We start from the raw sequence: 17,750 nt of genomic DNA, 5'->3' as shown, positions 1-17,750 counted from the left end.
GATTTGAAGGTGTTGCTGTCGCTTGTCAGGTTCCTGATGGAGTTGTAGTAGTGGCATCCAAGGCTTGTGCCCCCAAGCGTGGTATGATTGTCGATGTTTCGAAATAATCCCATAGTTGTCCGCCTCCGCAGCTCCGCACCACCGATGAGTCATGTTGTAAACCGGAAAATATAACAACCAAATTGAATTAGCAAACTATACAATCAAACGTAAATAAAACAGAAATAAATAGTGTACTGCCCATGATTGCATAAATGTCTCACATGCTGAAACAATAAGCTACTCAATAGTGACGAAATTGCATTTGAGACATTTATACGAACAGGAGCAGTGTAGTGTGAATGTCAATAAAAACCAGCATTTCTTTGTTCTAATATTTATTTTATTTTGTCTTGTCAGGAAAAACTAGCATTGCTAGTTAAAAAAACCTGAATCTTTGCTTATTGTCTAATAATACATTTTTTAACTTTAATATCTTATTCCCTCAATTTGTTTAGCTGCTAATTTTGTTATTATTGAGTTAATTATGGAAACTAACAGTTCTTTGTTTAGAATGTTAAAGATAAAGGATGAAAAGGCGAAAAAGGTGAAAATGAAGAATACATGATAATTATTATTTCCTTCTAATTCTTTGAGTTCAGTCTTCCATTTCAGATTCTGATTCCTCTTCACTTCCTACTGTGTCGTATATCACTTCTACTTTCTTATTGAACAAGTCTTTATGTTTAGCTAATTTAATCAACAAAGATTTACTCATTCCAGGAATCTTTTCCATATTCTCTCTTATTGTATCATTCCACGTTTTCGCGGGTCTTCCCCTCTTCTTCTCTTTAAATGATATTTTTTCTGCTATTTTTAATGGATGCCCCTTTTCTCTTCTCTGAATATGAGCCCAATATTTTAACTGCATCACGCGAATCCTATTGACTGCCGTTTTACCATTCAATAATCTAGAAACCCTAATTCTTCCCCGTGGCCTATCCCTTGAGTATTTCAATAATTCTTTGATTATTTGAAGCTCGTATCTCGCAATTGATTTCCTATTCCTTTTGATCAATGCAGCTGCTTTCAAACCGTATGTGATGGCAGGTGAAATTACTGTCATGTATATTAATTTTGCAATGTCCCAACTTGGCTTAACTTTTCTCATGAATTCGACGACTGTTTTCGCGCAACCTACTGCTTGCCTACATCTAATTCTCGAAGTATTTGGTCTATCTAGAGTATCTGTTAAATAAGTCCCTAAATATCTTAATGTTTTTACTACTTCAAATTCATCACCATCTAACGTCAAATTCTGTGGCAAATTTCTGTGATCAGCTAATGGTTCCCTAATCATAATTTTACTTTTAGACGGATTTAGTTCAAGACCAACCTTTAGAAATTCTAATTTTAGCAATTTTATAATTTTTTCTAAGTTTTTCAAAGATTTTGTAAGAATTAAAATGTCGTCAGCAAAAGCTAGTACTGCTGGCAGCCCGTTGTTATTTACTTCTAGTAGATTTAATGATGGAAACTGTAGTTTCACCTTAGTTAGCACTTCTTGAACGATTAGAGTGAAAATATAAGGTGCCATTGGGCAACCTTGCTTGATTCCCTTTCCTTTCAGCACTTTTTCGGTTTCTATACCTTCCCACAGAATACTGCTTTCCTCAAAACTTATTGCTTGCCTGACCCTATTAATTATATGTTGTGGTACATTAAGGTTTAATAAAATTTGCTCAATTGACTCTAAGTTAACAGTGTCAAACGCTTTCCTTAAATCTAATGAAGCTACTAAAACCCTATCACCTTTATTCCAATATTCCTCTAAATATCTTCTAGTATAGAACATTTGGTCATCTGTTGATCTGTCCCTAACAAAGGCAGCTTGGTGGTATCCTGGCAGGCCCGCATATTGTTTTAACCTATCAACCAACCATGATGCGTAAATTTTATAACCTAAATTAGTAAGTGTAATCCTCCTATAATCTGCTGTGCTTTTAGGCCCTCTCTTTTTAGGAATCGGTATTTGCAGACCCTCTCTCCACTGGTCCGGGAATTGATTAGTTAGCCAAACTTTACTTAAGATTTTCCAAAACTCTTCTATTGCTTCTGTATTAGCATATTTCAAATATTCATTCCTTATTCCATCTTTACCTGCCGCTTTTCCGTTCGCTAATTTTTGTATTATTTCTTTTATTTCAAGCAGTGTTGGTCCTTCTGTTAATTCTTCTTGATCGTTTGGTATTATTAAAGGTTGCCCTATTTGTTTTTCTAACTCTTCCATCCACTTCTTCATGGGGATTATCGGGTTTTTACTCTTGTTGTTTCTTAGTATTTCTCTTAAATATTTGTGAGTTCTTTTAATTCTTTCACCTACCTCATAGTCTGTCAATTTGTTGAAAAATGTAATCATTCCCTTTTCATTATGATTTCTTATCGCAAGATTATATTCCTGCCTCTTGATATCTATTTCTCGTCTGTACCAATCTATATCTAAACACCGCTCTTTTGCTTTCCTACATTCACATTTCGCTTTGTTTAATTTATCTAGAGCTCTTTTCCTGTTAGGAGTCAGTGTGTTAGCTTTGCCTTGGAGTACTTCTTTAGCAGCTTTATTTAATTTTTCTGATAATTTTCCGTAAGCTTCAGAAACGTTGAAAATTTCTACATTAATAGCCTCACTCTTTTCTAGATTTTCGTGATAAATTTTTTGTGTGTTTTCAAATTGTAAAGTATTCGGAGGCATTCTTTGAATTCGCTTTTGTTTCATTTCCTTTTTCTGTTTCTTGTTCCATATAAGACTTATCAATATCATTTTGTGATCGGTTTTAATCGTCGACCACTTCGCTCTAATAAATTTAATGTTAAAATTATATTTTATATGTGATAAAACATGATCTATTTGTGATTCCTGTGTTCCATTTGACCAAGTTTTTAGCAACGTTTTATCATAATTCATAGAATAAATTTTCATTTTGTGCATCCTCATAAACATTTTCATGTATTCTCCATTTTCATTTGTTTTATCGTGACCAATGTAACGTCCTAGCAGCTCAATTTCATCCTTATCAATATCATCTCTACCTATTTGAGAATTAAAGTCTCCAATAATTAACATTTCTTCTTTTCTGGGATTCCCGTTAACATAATTTCCTAAATCAGCAAAAAAGGAACTAGCGTTATCATTTGGGGCGTGAACATTGACAAGCAAAATTTTGTTTTCACTATTTTCAAGTTGAACGATTACTGACATGATATTCTTATTCACATTTCTAATATCTCTTAAAATCACTTTAGAGTTTTTTTTCTTCAAAATAGCTAATCCTCTGGCTGCATTGTTATCCTTTCTCAGAGCTATAAACCATTCATAATTTTTCGTTTCAACTTTACTTCCCTTAACATTCATTTCTTGTAAAACTGCCACTGTTACACCCTCATTCATAAGTTCGTCATCAATTTCGTTCCTTTTTTCTATTCTACAACAACCTCTAACATTTAGTGACGCAATTCTGAAAATTTCATCGTAATCTTTTCTTTGATCGCTGCTTGAATCCTTATTATTTGATGATTGTTTGCTCAAGTGATCATTTTTTTGTTCTTTGTTTTTTTGTTTCAATTTAATCAATATCTCTATACTATCGACTTGAATTATCTGATTTACTTTTGATGTATAAAGTTTTAAATACTTTTTCTTTTCTAAATCCTTATTTAAATTGAAGCTCTTATATCCATTTACTGAATCAATTATCACAATCTCTCTTTGTAAAAAGTTAGCTAACGTTTCCCATAATCTCTCATTGGGGAGAATGTCTGCCTCATTTTTATAATTAACTATTTTTTTAACATCCTCGAGTAAAGCCCACGGTAACTCTTGAAAAGCTAAGGAATCAGGACTTATTTCACTTATTTGGTAACTTATCGCCCACAAGTAACTTAATTTATGCTCAACCATGTGACGAACTTTAATCCTATAATGTTCCACCGTAATCCAACTCGTAGCATTCATCTTTTCTGGTGTATTCTCAATAATTCTGTTTGTACTCATCGGAATCATGTTTACCAAGTCACTGTCGTACTCTCTCTCTCTTAACAGCCCATCCCCCAACAATGACACCCCCTTCCCCTCATCACCCACTACTCTTATCTTCGCCTCATCACCCACTGCTCGTATCTTCGCCTCATCACCCACTGCTCGTATCTTCGCAGGACCCTTGCCCACTCCCATCACACAGTTCCCCTTTCCTTTCCCATCGTTTGGCACCACCACTTCACTGACCTTAATCACGCTAACCCCACCCTTGTTCTGGGGGGTACTTATTTTTTTTTGGGGTACTTCCGGTTCCGAAACTGATTTTGGACCAGAACCACAAATGGCCCCTGATGGTGACCGCAAAGACTGTCCTCCGACTTGCGTTACAGTTGGACTCACTTTCAGCACACTGTTATAGTGATTGAGACCATTGTAGTAGATTTCAATCCTCGGTTCGTTCCCCTCGCCAACCACCGGTTCGTTTTGCTCACCAATTACTATTGGTTCGTAGTTTGGGTTGTGCACTCTCACCGTCCCACCATACAATCCCTGGACAGCTAGGATAGATTCGGAGCTGGCCCATGTTCGGTTCAGAGCCAAATCCTCCAGAAAGCTCTCGAACTTCTCATCGTCTGTGCCCAAGAAAGGATTGCCGTCTTGATCCTTCCTGCCAGCAGCGATCTCCATAAGAATATTGTCCTTCATTGCATCTGCGTGTCGCCGGATGTACCTCACCACCATGATCCTTATGTTGTGGGCTCGGTTTCGGAAGTCAGCATTAAAGATTCGTGTTCCTAAGCATTGAAATCAAGTTTATTGCATAAAATTGGTATGCAATAAATATTTCCACTTTGAAATTTTTATTTTGTGTTACTCACCGGTTAGCTGCTGCAGGACGGAATAAAAAAAACAATTTCCGTCTCCCGGGACATCTACTGCATCAATTGTCCCCCGTGGGTACACCGCCCGTTTGATAATTTCCAAAATACCGTCGCTCGGAATCGCCTCCATTTCGCATTTCTTAGTATGACTTTAGCACTTGACTTAAGCTTCCAAACGCATTAGATGCTTTGCTGGGAATGCCAAACAAAAATTTCGCGCCCGATTTTCCTAACTGCAAGATCTATGTCTATTTCACTAATACAATGAAACAAATTTCTTCTGCAACATTAACTCCAAAGAAGCATAAAACATAAATTTAAGGGGAGAGCAGGGAATATTGATGTTATAGAACAAAAAAGCCGTTTGAGATGAAAAGTTTGACTACGATCGAATTGTTATCAATAAATGTTTTGATTAAAATAAATAAAGTTCAGGATTTTAATTCACAATCATTAAAATTTGGTAAAACTTGATAAGCCAAATTCAATAAATTGCTCACTACTCCCAGAATCCCCTACAACAGCGTTTCTCAACCTTTTCTTGGCTAGGTACCCCTTTTCTTTTTGCTTAAGCTGCTGGTACCCCTTAGTTTTTAAACATGAATTTTTTTCGCCTATAGAGTTTTTTTTAAATTCCAAATATCGTTTTTTTTGTATGAGAAACATACATTTTGGAGAAAAAAAAATCTGTTTATATGTTCTGTAACTCTAACTCGGGAGACATTGATAGAATTTAAACTAAATCTGGAATTTTCTTGAACTAATTTTTTTTTTGCTTCCTGGGTGTTTTTGAAACCGCATTGGGTTATTAAAAAACACTTAAAATGAAAAAATATGTTATTAAATATTTAATAAAATCGATAAATATTGTTAATAGATTAAAGTTTGTGTCTAGAATTGTTTTAAAACAAGTACTGGGTAGGCCAAACAATGCCCATGTAGGGGAAAGTGGGGCAAGCTAAGGAAATGCTCGTTAAAATCCATTAAAAACGTTAAAAAAATCTGTCGAATTTTTTGATAGTCATCTTGTCCCAGGTCTTGACTAAGACTTTGATAGAACAAGTTTCTAAAAAATCCAGTTTTTCACGATAAAAAATAGATTATAAAATTATTGATTTTCAGTACGTTTTACTCAACTAGTGGGGCAAGAGGAACAAACCATATAATAGCATGTTATTTTGCTTACAATTCAGATTAGATTGCATTTGATACGTTTCTTTAATTTTTAGCTGTAATAATAATATTTTACTGATAATTTGATCGTTTTTCGAAAAAAAAAAAAATATTTTTTTGTAGATAAATGGATTTTTTTTATAATATTGCTATATTTTGCATGAACATTTTTTTAAACATTTTTTATCTAATCTAATCTAATCGAACACAAGCGCAGCCAGTCCGAAGAAAGCATCCGGGAAGAACTTATGGTTAGATTACGCCTTGAGTTCTTTCTTGTCATTTTTAATGATTGCAGTACTTTCGAGAACCCCCGAAATGTATTACACTCACTAAAGCGGTCCGGCCAACTGCGTTGCATTAACCGCAAGAGACAGATTCTATGAACGGAACCCACATTTCATGGAATCATCAGGGGAAGAAGAAGAAGTGGGGACATACCGTACCAACCACTTCGAGTTATTTATAGAATATGGTGTGTGGTGTGTGTAGGGGAATCGTTGGGAGAGGGATTGTTGTATTATTTAGTAAATGACAAGGGGTAGGACAGTGAGTGATTTTGAGAAAATTTGAATAGAATTGAGTAACATTGAGCCACGCACGTTTTTCAGAGTTTCTCAATCTTCACCATGATTTTTACAAACGACGTAACAAATTTTGACATTGACATTTAAACGCTGACACTGACAACTTGTAAAACACAAAAACAGCGGGAGCGTACATTTTTCCGGCTGCCAGAAAGGTGTTGAGGGAGGCAAGAAGGCTTGGCCACTGCCCCAAATACCGAACCGGCCAAAAATAGAGACCCTAAATAGGGAGACTGGTCTAAGCTTGCTAAATCGATCTGGCAACGTATGTTTTGAGCTTGGCAACACTGATAAGTTTTGCTGGGCGTAAAGGCAAATGCTCGTTTGGATACGTCAAACTCGCGTCTGTTTGGGTACGTCAAATTCACTTCGTCCAGTCTCCCTATTTAGGATCTCTAGCCAAAAAGGGATAAATGCTGCTGCTACCGGAAACAGTGCCGCTGCTGGCAAATAGGCTCCGACGGCGGCTTTAGCCAAAATTGGCTGCTATTGCCACCGCCAAGGCCAAGAACATTTAGGCCGCCAAGAAGCCAGCCCCGAAGAAGCCGTTTCCAAAGAGAGTGCCGCCGGTGCCGATAAAAGTAAATCTTTCCCAGTTCCTGAGGGGAACACCCGTGAAGAGTATCGGGGCCGGCATTTACAAAGCGGATTCAGTGGCAGTTTTTCACTCAACTAATGTTAACATGTTTAGGTTAATGTTAACATTCCATAGGTCGCCTCCCTAAGGTGTCGTGATAAGGTCCAGTTTGTGACGATACACTACCTTCCCTTTACTAAGCAATCGAATCCAGAAGGGAAAAGATCACCAGTTGTGTTGGTCCGAGCCGGGATTTGAACTCAGATCTACCGCTTATGAGGCGGAAGCGTTTCCACTAGGCTACGTCGCCGGTGCCGATGGTTCCAAGTAATTTCGTTCAAAACGTGGCAAAATGGACGAGGTTGGACAAATCGGTTCCCACTTACAGCTACCAGCGGTTCAAGGCCGAAAGGGAGAAGGATTGGGTGGTAGAGGTGCCCCAGAATGCGGAACCCAACAAGGACGAAGCGATATTTGCGCATTGACAGGTATGCCATGAACGAAATCGCCCGGATGAAAGTTGATGACTGCTGCCAACGTCGCCAAGGCGTCGACCGGAGAGTTACAGGAGAAGCTGACCAACGAAGGACCGCGTAATCGGCGTGAAGGAAGCAAAAGCGCGCTGCCGGGCGAGAAGAAACGCAACCTGGAGATTGTCAGCAAGGTGCTGAAAAAGAAGCCGCCAGTGACACTGGAGCTGCTGTCCACAAGAAAAAGGGAGCTGCCGGAGCAACATAGGCTGCCGCAAAGAAGCTCGCCAAAAAGAAGGTCGCCGCCACCGTGAGAAGAAGGCCATCGAGGCTAAGGTGCAGAAGGGTACCGCTATGATTCATGTCATCACTCTGCCAGGGGTCTAGGTATGATTTTGGAGCAAAATAAATAAGCATATACATTAGCCTGTCCCATTTTGAGGTCATGTCGAGGAATTTCAGGTGCTCACTTCTTAAATGATAGATTATGATGTTAGGAACAATGTTTTCTTAGACAAGAAAAAATAATAAAATACTTTCTCGCACCCCCTAGTCGATTTACTGAAAAAAGTCACTTTTTTGAATAAATTTTCTAAAATCGCTTGGAATCAATACAAAAACTGTTTCGATCAGGTGTGTATTATCTTCAAACGATAGGTTTTTGTCCATAGATTAAGATGCACTATCAATATTGGACCAAAATTTAAGTTTTTGGACTCTCCCAGGCGGATTTGTGTCGAAAAAATCGCATTTTTTCGAAACTTTTTTCAGAAATGTTCATTTAATTTAGGGTAGCCTATTTTTCCCAGTAAAACCAATACATGCAGCTTGTAGGAAATTTCATGGCGAACATTTTTCCCTCTGAGAAAATGCAATTTCGACACTCCAGAGCCGAGATATTTGAGTTTTAGTGAGGAAAAAAGTGCCAATTTTCAAAATTTCTCAGAATTCAGAAGCAAGGCCTACTAATTACACGATGTAGCAAGCATATGTCTCAAAGGTCAAGGTATGCTTTTTTATAGTAATTTTGGCGGCTGAATCCAAATCTGAAATCAAATTTCGTGTAAACAGTGATGTTTTGGAGCTACACCCTTTTGGAATGTTATTTGCGTGTTTAAGAGGCAGTTTTTGTAAATATTACTCGGTTTGTTCTAGAGGTCGTATCGAGGTGCTCCGATTTGGATGAGATGAGATGAGATGAGGGAAGTGGGGTAAAACGGGCATTGAAGTTTGAAGTTTCCAAGGATTTCGAATATGACAAAATTGAGACTAAAAAGTGCCGCTATGGATGCTGTAGGGACAATAACTAACGTTGTAAAATGTTTTTTATAGAAAAATCGAAAAACTATGAGAAAAACTGCGATTGGCCAAAAAGTTATTACCGTAGGATTATAGTCCATGAAATTCCCTAACTTTTGAGCTAAAAGAGTATGGGTGTTGGAGGCTGTTGCAAAAAGATTTTGAGGTTTTAAAAAAATCCATTTTTAACAGTAATTTTTTTTTTTTTTTCATCATCCCGGTACGAGAATCGAACTCACGACCTCTGGATTGGAAACCCAGCACGCCGCTAGTCGAAACCCATCCCCTACCGGTCAGTATTCCCAGTGAGCATATTTACTCTTTTAAGGGATCTGACTTTGCCGAGCCAGACAGGAATCGAACCCATCACCTTCCGCTTACGAGGCGAAACCCGCAAAAGCTATGAGAAAAAGTTAAACTAATCCTGGATGTCTATGGCTCATTTTGAAGTGCTTCTAAAGACCTTTCGAATGCATCTAAGAGTGTTTTGAAATGATGAAGTTTTACTAAAATGCGAGCAATTTTAAGATTTTTTATGTTTTTGGATCTCAAACTTCAATGCCCGTTTTACCCCACTTCCCTTTGTCGTAGAGGGCTCATATTTGGCATGAGTTCATCTCATGTATAGACAAACAAACGCTGAAAGTTTCATCCAAATCGGAGCACCTCGATACGACCTCTAGAACAAACCGAGTAATATTTACAAAAACTGCCTCTTAAACACGCAAATAACATTCCAAAAGGGTGTAGCTCCAAAACATCACTGTTTACACGAAATTTGATTTCAGATTTGGATTCAGCCGCCAAAATTACTATAAAAAAGCATACCTTGACCTTTGAGACATATGCTTGCTACATCGTGTAATTAGTAGGCCTTGCTTCTGAATTCTGAGAAATTTTGAAAATTGGCACTTTTTTCCTCACTAAAACTCAAATATCTCGGCTCTGGAGTGTCGAAATTGCATTTTCTCAGAGGGAAAAATGTTCGCCATGAAATTTCCTACAAGCTGCATGTATTGGTTTTACTGGGAAAAATAGGCTACCCTAAATTAAATGAACATTTCTGAAAAAAGTTTCGAAAAAATGCGATTTTTTCGACACAAATCCGCCTGGGAGAGTCCAAAAACTTAAATTTTGGTCCAATATTGATAGTGCATCTTAATCTATGGACAAAAACCTATCGTTTGAAGATAATACACACCTGATCGAAACAGTTTTTGTATTGATTCCAAGCGATTTTAGAAAATTTGTTCAAAAAAGTGACTTTTTTCAGTAAATCGACTAGGGGGTGCGAGAAAGTATTTTATTATTTTTTCTTGTCTAAGAAAACATTGTTCCTAACATCATAATCTATCATTTAAGAAGTGAGCACCTGAAATTCCTCGACATGACCTCAAAATGGGACAGGCTAATATACATACACAATAAAAAACGCATCATTCGCTTAGTCGCTGGTAAAAATAGGAAAAGATCGGAGCGACTGCTTCAGATGCACCCCTCCAGTCCCACGACAATTTTCTTCTCCTAGATCTAGAACTCTTAGAGATTTTTGTGACGACCGTGTGCTGGCACTTCGCTGGCTTTTGGAACCGATCAAACTTCCTGCTGCAAGATCATGATCCGATCCGCCAGCGATTCGGGCCACTGCCCATCTCGACTTGCCGGAAAGACGAAAGACCTTCTCCTTGATCTCGCTGAACTCGCAAGCGGTGTGGCAATCCAGCACTGGGGTGTACCGTTGGAGATCTGACCGGGGTGGTTCAGCACGATGACCTGGGCGGTGAGTTTTTCGAGTCACCGGCGACGTAACCACGACGCAGTTCCTTGACGGACACATTTTTGGCGTTGTCCAGCAGGGCTTCTTTGTGCGGACGGACTTGACTTCAGCGGCCAGGTTGACCGGGGCGAAGACGATGGCGATACCGGGCTTGTTCAAACCGGTTTCCGTTCCCGGGGGGCAGATGCAGGGGCTTGTCGGTGGGGTCCGTTGGGCACTTGCCGTCAGCCTGGCTCTCTTGCGCTTGATGGCCTCTGCTTGAAACAAGTACATCTTGGTGGACGGTTCCAGCATGTTATCTCTGTGCCATCCGGATTTAGATAATACCAGTATCGAATTCACCGGTACCGGCGGCGACGATCAACACGGCACAATCCGTAACAGGCGGAATCGACGTCGTCGTCGGGCGGAATAGTTTGTTCCCGGTTTCGTTGACTGACTGAACTTTAGCAGCAGCGTGGCGTGAAAATATTTCTAATGTATTTGTAAACACGCTCTTCTGTGAACGTGGTCAACGTTTATTCACAAATTCCGCAACTCGGTGAAAAAAAAAATCATGAGGAAGATTGAGTAACTTTGAGCCACATTGAGTAATTTTGTAAAATTGAGTCACTCAGTTACTCTGTGTCCTACCCCTTGGTAAATGACCTTGTGACATTATTTCACCACTACGGATTAATTCACTCAAGTGGTGTTAACCCCTCGGTGGCCGAGTGGCTAGAGCATCTGATTACCAATCCAAAGGTGTGAGTTCGAATCCCACCTGATTCCATGCGTTTTTTGTCCATATTCAAAGTTCAATTATAGTCAAATAATTTCAAGGAGACCGGTCGGGAATCGAACCCGGAACCTTCCGCTTATGAGGCGGGAGCCGTAGCCATTAAGCCACGGGCCGGTCCTACAGGTCGAAAAAATAATGTTAAATAATGAAACTTTAGAATCTTTTACCAACCTATTGAATTTTTCTAAGAGATGGTAGTTTCTTTCTTTCTTTTCCAGATATGAGACAAAAATTTAAAGAAAAAAAGGACAATAATCTTAAAAAAGGTACACTTTATTTAAATTAATAAAAAAAATTATCGAATGCAAGCGATTTTTCTCATTTAAATATTTGCTATGTGTTTTGTCGATTTTTTTAAATTTGGCCAACAATTCGAAAAAAAAATGTTTCTGGGAAAACCATATCATAAACTTTGCCAAAGATTTGTGATCAGAACATGCCATCTCAATGTACAGATTTTCGAAAATATTTAAAGCACTTGTGTATGGACAGCCCCCATTTTGTATGTATGTATCAATCAATAGAGCTTTATGACGTTTCGCGTACGCACACTAGCGCACCATTCGGTTTTGCTGGCTGACAAAATTTAACCTCACTTTATTTTCGTGTACGTACACGCAATACATACGCACGTAGAATGCTCTATAATGCAAAATAGTTGTTTTTCAAATTTAATGATAATCGATTAGCGCCGGGTCCGGTGGCGCAGTGGTTAGCGTGGCAGCCTCTCACCCCGGTATGGCCTGGGTTCAATCCCAGAAAGACCCGGTAGCATTTTTCGAGACGAAATTTGCCTTCTATCGGATGGGGAAGTAAAACGTCGGTCCATTAGCGTAAAAGAGGTTTTGAGTGACTCACCACACATAACCTTCGGACGACTAGAAATGAGCAGAAACTTGCAACAGAGACCACAATAGACCCGGGGGTCGTTAAAGTGGTTTGCTTTGCTTTTTTTTCCGATTAGCAAACACGAAGTAAATTGAATAATCTACAAAAAAAATGTTGCGTTATTTTTTTGTTTCTAATCTGTTGGTTTTTGCTTCTCTCAAATATTTTGTCCGGGATATCATTCAAATGTCCGCCATTACGGGGTTTGTCTTCCGGTACCCCTTGAGACCGCTCGTGGTACCCCCAGGGGTACATGTACCCCAGGTTGAGAACCGCTGCCCTACAACCGCCTTGATAAACAAATGTCATGGCCAATCTGCCCAACACACAGCAGCATGAAAATTCCAATAAGATTTGAATTTTGTAGCGCTACCGATTTTACATTACCACTTCTTCAACCAAAAGCAGGACAGGCACACAAGCAAATTAGAACAGACTTACCATAAGTTTCCGTTTCGTAATTCTACTTTTATATTCACAAATTTTCACTTCGCTTCTTTCACCTTCTGTCGTCGATTTTTGTTTACTAGGATTTGAATTGTCATTTAGCTCAGAGGCCAACTGGGCGCTCGCACGGCTTGAAGTTAGCCCCTGACAGTCGACATAGCCGTCGACAAAAGGAAACATTTTTTGAGACCAGGAAGAAGAAGAAGAAGTCTTCTACATAATAATGCAAAGCTGAATTAAGCAATAATTACAGCTTAAATGACCTAACTCCATACAAAAGCGCAAAAGGGCACTTCAAGCTTTCTTTTGATATCGCACTCGCGCCCGAAAAATCAAAAAAACACACAAAAAAACGTAAAAATATATCAGAGTGACAGAACAGTAAACCGGCACTTTTCACAGACAAGTCGACTCAAGTTTTCAACAACTTGTCATGTTCGCAAAAACACAAACATGTCAAGTACCTGTTAACTTCCAGTTAAGAGTTACCCGGTTTCATTTCTGATTTTATTCAAAATTTCTTGCTACATTCATAGTACAGACCATGAGTGAGCATCTGAAACAAATTCGACATCGATCGGCAATCCCGATCAATTTTTAGAACGATTTACTTTTTGCCTTTCTTACTAAAGAAAGGTATAGGTTTTACTTTAAGCCAGGACGTCATTTCCATCTTCGTAAATATGTCGATTTAGCATGAATTTTAATCGGAAAAATCGTCAAAAAATCACACTGCATCGATTTTCGACGCTCTATCGATTCACCTTGACAGAACTCGTCTATCTCCAACCCTCGAATTTTGAGAAAATAAATTCCGTGGAGGTCGAGTGATGTTCGTATGTGGTAAAATTTTGCTAAATTTTGTGTCGCGCCGTTCTCAGCTCCCATATATCCGATTTCGATTCTTCTAAATGCAGACGAAAGCTAGTGTGCTGAACCTGGGCGAGTTGCCGCGCAAATTTCGAAATATCCATCTGTTTTCGGATGCGGCCAGACTTTTCAACAAAATACACAGTTTTCAAATGAAAATATGGTCAATTTTTTTCATTTTCATATCTTTTATTCATCTAAAAAATTGCATTTTTCGAGCCCTACAACCTCCCAAATTTTCATCCAGATTCATAATATGGTTCTGGAGTTAGAGCCGTTTGATTGACCTACCATAAGAAAAAAAATCCCTAAAAAAAGGTAAAAGCCCACCTGGTGACCTTCGCCAACATTTTTCATTTCTGATTTTATTCAAAATTTCTTGCTACATTCATAGTACAGACCATGAGTGAGCATCTGAAACAAATTCGACATCGATCGGCAATCCCGATCAATTTTTAGAACGATTTACTTTTTGCCTTTCTTACTAAAGAAAGGTATAGGTTTTACTTTAAGCCAGGACGTCATTTCCATCTTCGTAAATATGTCGATTTAGCATGAATTTTAATCGGAAAAATCGTCAAAAAATCACACTGCATCGATTTTCGACGCTCTATCGATTCACCTTGACAGAACTCGTCTATCTCCAACCCTCGAATTTTGAGAAAATAAATTCCGTGGAGGTCGAGTGATGTTCGTATGTGGTAAAATTTTGCTAAATTTTGTGTCGCGCCGTTCTCAGCTCCCATATTTCCGATTTCGATTCTTCTAAATGCAGACGAAAGCTAGTGTGCTGAACCTGGGCGAGTTGCCGCGCAAATTTCGAAATATCCATCTGTTTTCGGATGCGGCCAGACTTTTCAACAAAATACACAGTTTTCAAATGAAAATATGGTCAATTTTTTTCATTTTCATATCTTTTATTCATCTCAAAAATTGCATTTTTCGAGCCCTACAACCTCCCAAATTTTCATCCAGATTCATAATATGGTTCTGGAGTTAGAGCCGTTTGATTAACCTACCATAAGAAAAAAAATCCCTAAAAAAAGGTAAAAGCCCACCTGGTGACCTTCGCCAACATTTTTCATTTCTGATTTTATTCAAAATTTCTTGCTACATTCATAGTACAGACCATGAGTGAGCATCTGAAACAAATTCGACATCGATCGGCAATCCCGATCAATTTTTAGAACGATTTACTTTTTGCCTTTCTTACTATTGCCTTTCTTACTAAAGAAAGGTATAGGTTTTACTTTAAGCCAGGACGTCATTTCCATCTTCGTAAATATGTCGATTTAGCATGAATTTTAATCGGAAAAATCGTCAAAAAATCACACTGCATCGATTTTCGACGCTCTATCGATTCACCTTGACAGAACTCGTCTATCTCCAACCCTCGAATTTTGAGAAAATAAATTCCGTGGAGGTCGAGTGATGTTCGTATGTGGTAAAATTTTGCTAAATTTTGTGTCGCGCCGTTCTCAGCTCCCATATTTCCGATTTCGATTCTTCTAAATGCAGACGAAAGCTAGTGTGCTGAACCTGGGCGAGTTGCCGCGCAAATTTCGAAATATCCATCTGTTTTCGGATGCGGCCAGACTTTTCAACAAAATACACAGTTTTCAAATGAAAATATGGTCAATTTTTTTCATTTTCATATCTTTTATTCATCTCAAAAATTGCATTTTTCGAGCCCTACAACCTCCCAAATTTTCATCCAGATTCATAATATGGTTCTGGAGTTAGAGCCGTTTGATTAACCTACCATAAGAAAAAAAATCCCTAAAAAAAGGTAAAAGCCCACCTGGTGACCTTCGCCAACATTTTTCATTTCTGATTTTATTCAAAATTTCTTGCTACATTCATAGTACAGACCATGAGTGAGCATCTGAAACAAATTCGACATCGATCGGCAATCCCGATCAATTTTTAGAACGATTTACTTTTTGCCTTTCTTACTAAAGAAAGGTATAGGTTTTACTTTAAGCCAGGACGTCATTTCCATCTTCGTAAATATGTCGATTTAGCATGAATTTTAATCGGAAAAATCGTCAAAAAATCACACTGCATCGATTTTCGACGCTCTATCGATTCACCTTGACAGAACTCGTCTATCTCCAACCCTCGAATTTTGAGAAAATAAATTCCGTGGAGGTCGAGTGATGTTCGTATGTGGTAAAATTTTGCTAAATTTTGTGTCGCGCCGTTCTCAGCTCCCATATATCCGATTTCGATTCTTCTAAATGCAGACGAAAGCTAGTGTGCTGAACCTGGGCGAGTTGCCGCGCAAATTTCGAAATATCCATCTGTTTTCGGATGCGGCCAGACTTTTCAACAAAATACACAGTTTTCAAATGAAAATATGGTCAATTTTTTTCATTTTCATATCTTTTATTCATCTCAAAAATTGCATTTTTCGAGCCCTACAACCTCCCAAATTTTCATCCAGATTCATAATATGGTTCTGGAGTTAGAGCCGTTTGATTGACCTACCATAAGAAAAAAAATCCCTAAAAAAAGGTAAAAGCCCACCTGGTGACCTTCGCCAACATTTTTCATTTCTGATTTTATTCAAAATTTCTTGCTACATTCATAGTACAGACCATGAGTGAGCATCTGAAACAAATTCGACATCGATCGGCAATCCCGATCAATTTTTAAAACGATTTACTTTTTGCCTTTCTTACTAAAGAAAGGTATAGGTTTTACTTTAAGCCAGGACGTCATTTCCATCTTCGTAAATATGTCGATTTAGCATGAATTTTAATCGGAAAAATCGTCAAAAAATCACACTGCATCGATTTTCGACGCTTCGTCGCCAAGTCGACAAGTTGTCAAGTTGAGCTTCGAATACTGGCGCATATATTTGCTGGCTCGACTTATACTCGTTTGTAGTAGCTTGTCTACCGATGTTTCCTACAACATGTAAGATATCGTAGCTTTTCGGTTTCTTTTGCCCTGTTTGTTTTTGCATCACTGTCCAATGTTTATTTAAAAACTTTTGTGACATAGGACATTCATCCGGCTACAATCTATTTGTTTTCCGTGTGCTCCGAAAATCGCCTAAAAGTAGATATAATTTTTTCGTGATTTCGTAAGTTTATTTAACAGGGTTCATTGGATTCCAATAGAAGCTTTCTAAGCTTTTCATCGTTTATATCGTTTTCAAAGTTTTCAATGCTGGCGACGCCAATGGCTTTCTACCGAAGGTTCTCGCGATTGAGTGTGTAGTGGTGCGGTTGTAAAAATAGCTATCTCTGACTCTGTCACATTCGTAGAAGCTGAATGGCTATCTTCCCTGCACCGTGCGGCACACGCGGTTGACTTATACCTCGGTTTTTCTTTGCGCCTACCGCGGTGTGCGTTGTCACTGGCGCATGTGAAGCTTGCTATGCTCGCGTTTGTCATAAACGCTTGTTTGATTAAGAATATGTACGATTAAAAATATTCTTTTGGTGAAAATGGCGTTTTTTGTTTCTTTTGGAAATCATATCATTTATAATACTTTGCTTTCATCATAAGACTTTCTTCTTCTTCTAAACAAAGTCAATGTTATGAATTGAAAGAAGTTCTACCATCGTTATATTCTTTAGTAAGAAAGGCTCTATCTCACCCCAGGTGGGATTAAATCGGGTTTTTTGTATACATTGACTTAAATGATTAGGACCTTATGTTTCACTAAAACTAACAACTAAAAAATTTTTTAAATGTTCTTTACACCTACGCTTGTATTCACTAAATAAAGTTATAGATTTTAAGTTATGCGGCAAATCATTCCACAAACGTGCGCCTCGAACTGCGAATGAATTTCCCATAAAGTTAGTGTGGTGAACTGGTATTATAATATTATTTGTGCGATTTGAACGACTGAAAACTAAACTTTCGAAAAGATATTGCGGCTCTTTGAAATTTATAAGTTTGAATAAAAATAACAACAATTGAAACTGATAGAACTTGCTCAAAGACAAATCAAAAATTGACCTTTGAA

The 17,750-nt window shown here is 38.3% G+C and overlaps 1 pseudogene; it reads right to left on the bottom strand.

Moving 5' to 3' along the window:
• Positions 1-10,446: 10,446 nt before the first annotated feature.
• Positions 10,447-11,097, bottom strand: LOC120426191 (elongation factor 1-alpha-like; annotated as a pseudogene).
• Between the last annotated feature and the right edge of the window lie 6,653 nt (positions 11,098-17,750).

The sequence above is a fragment of the Culex pipiens genome, chromosome 1 (assembly GCF_016801865.2).
Source record: "Culex pipiens pallens isolate TS chromosome 1, TS_CPP_V2, whole genome shotgun sequence".
Classification (NCBI taxonomy): domain Eukaryota; kingdom Metazoa; phylum Arthropoda; class Insecta; order Diptera; family Culicidae; genus Culex; species Culex pipiens.
The sequence above is the reverse complement of the archived record's forward strand: the minus strand, read 5'-3'. Positions and strand labels throughout refer to the sequence as shown.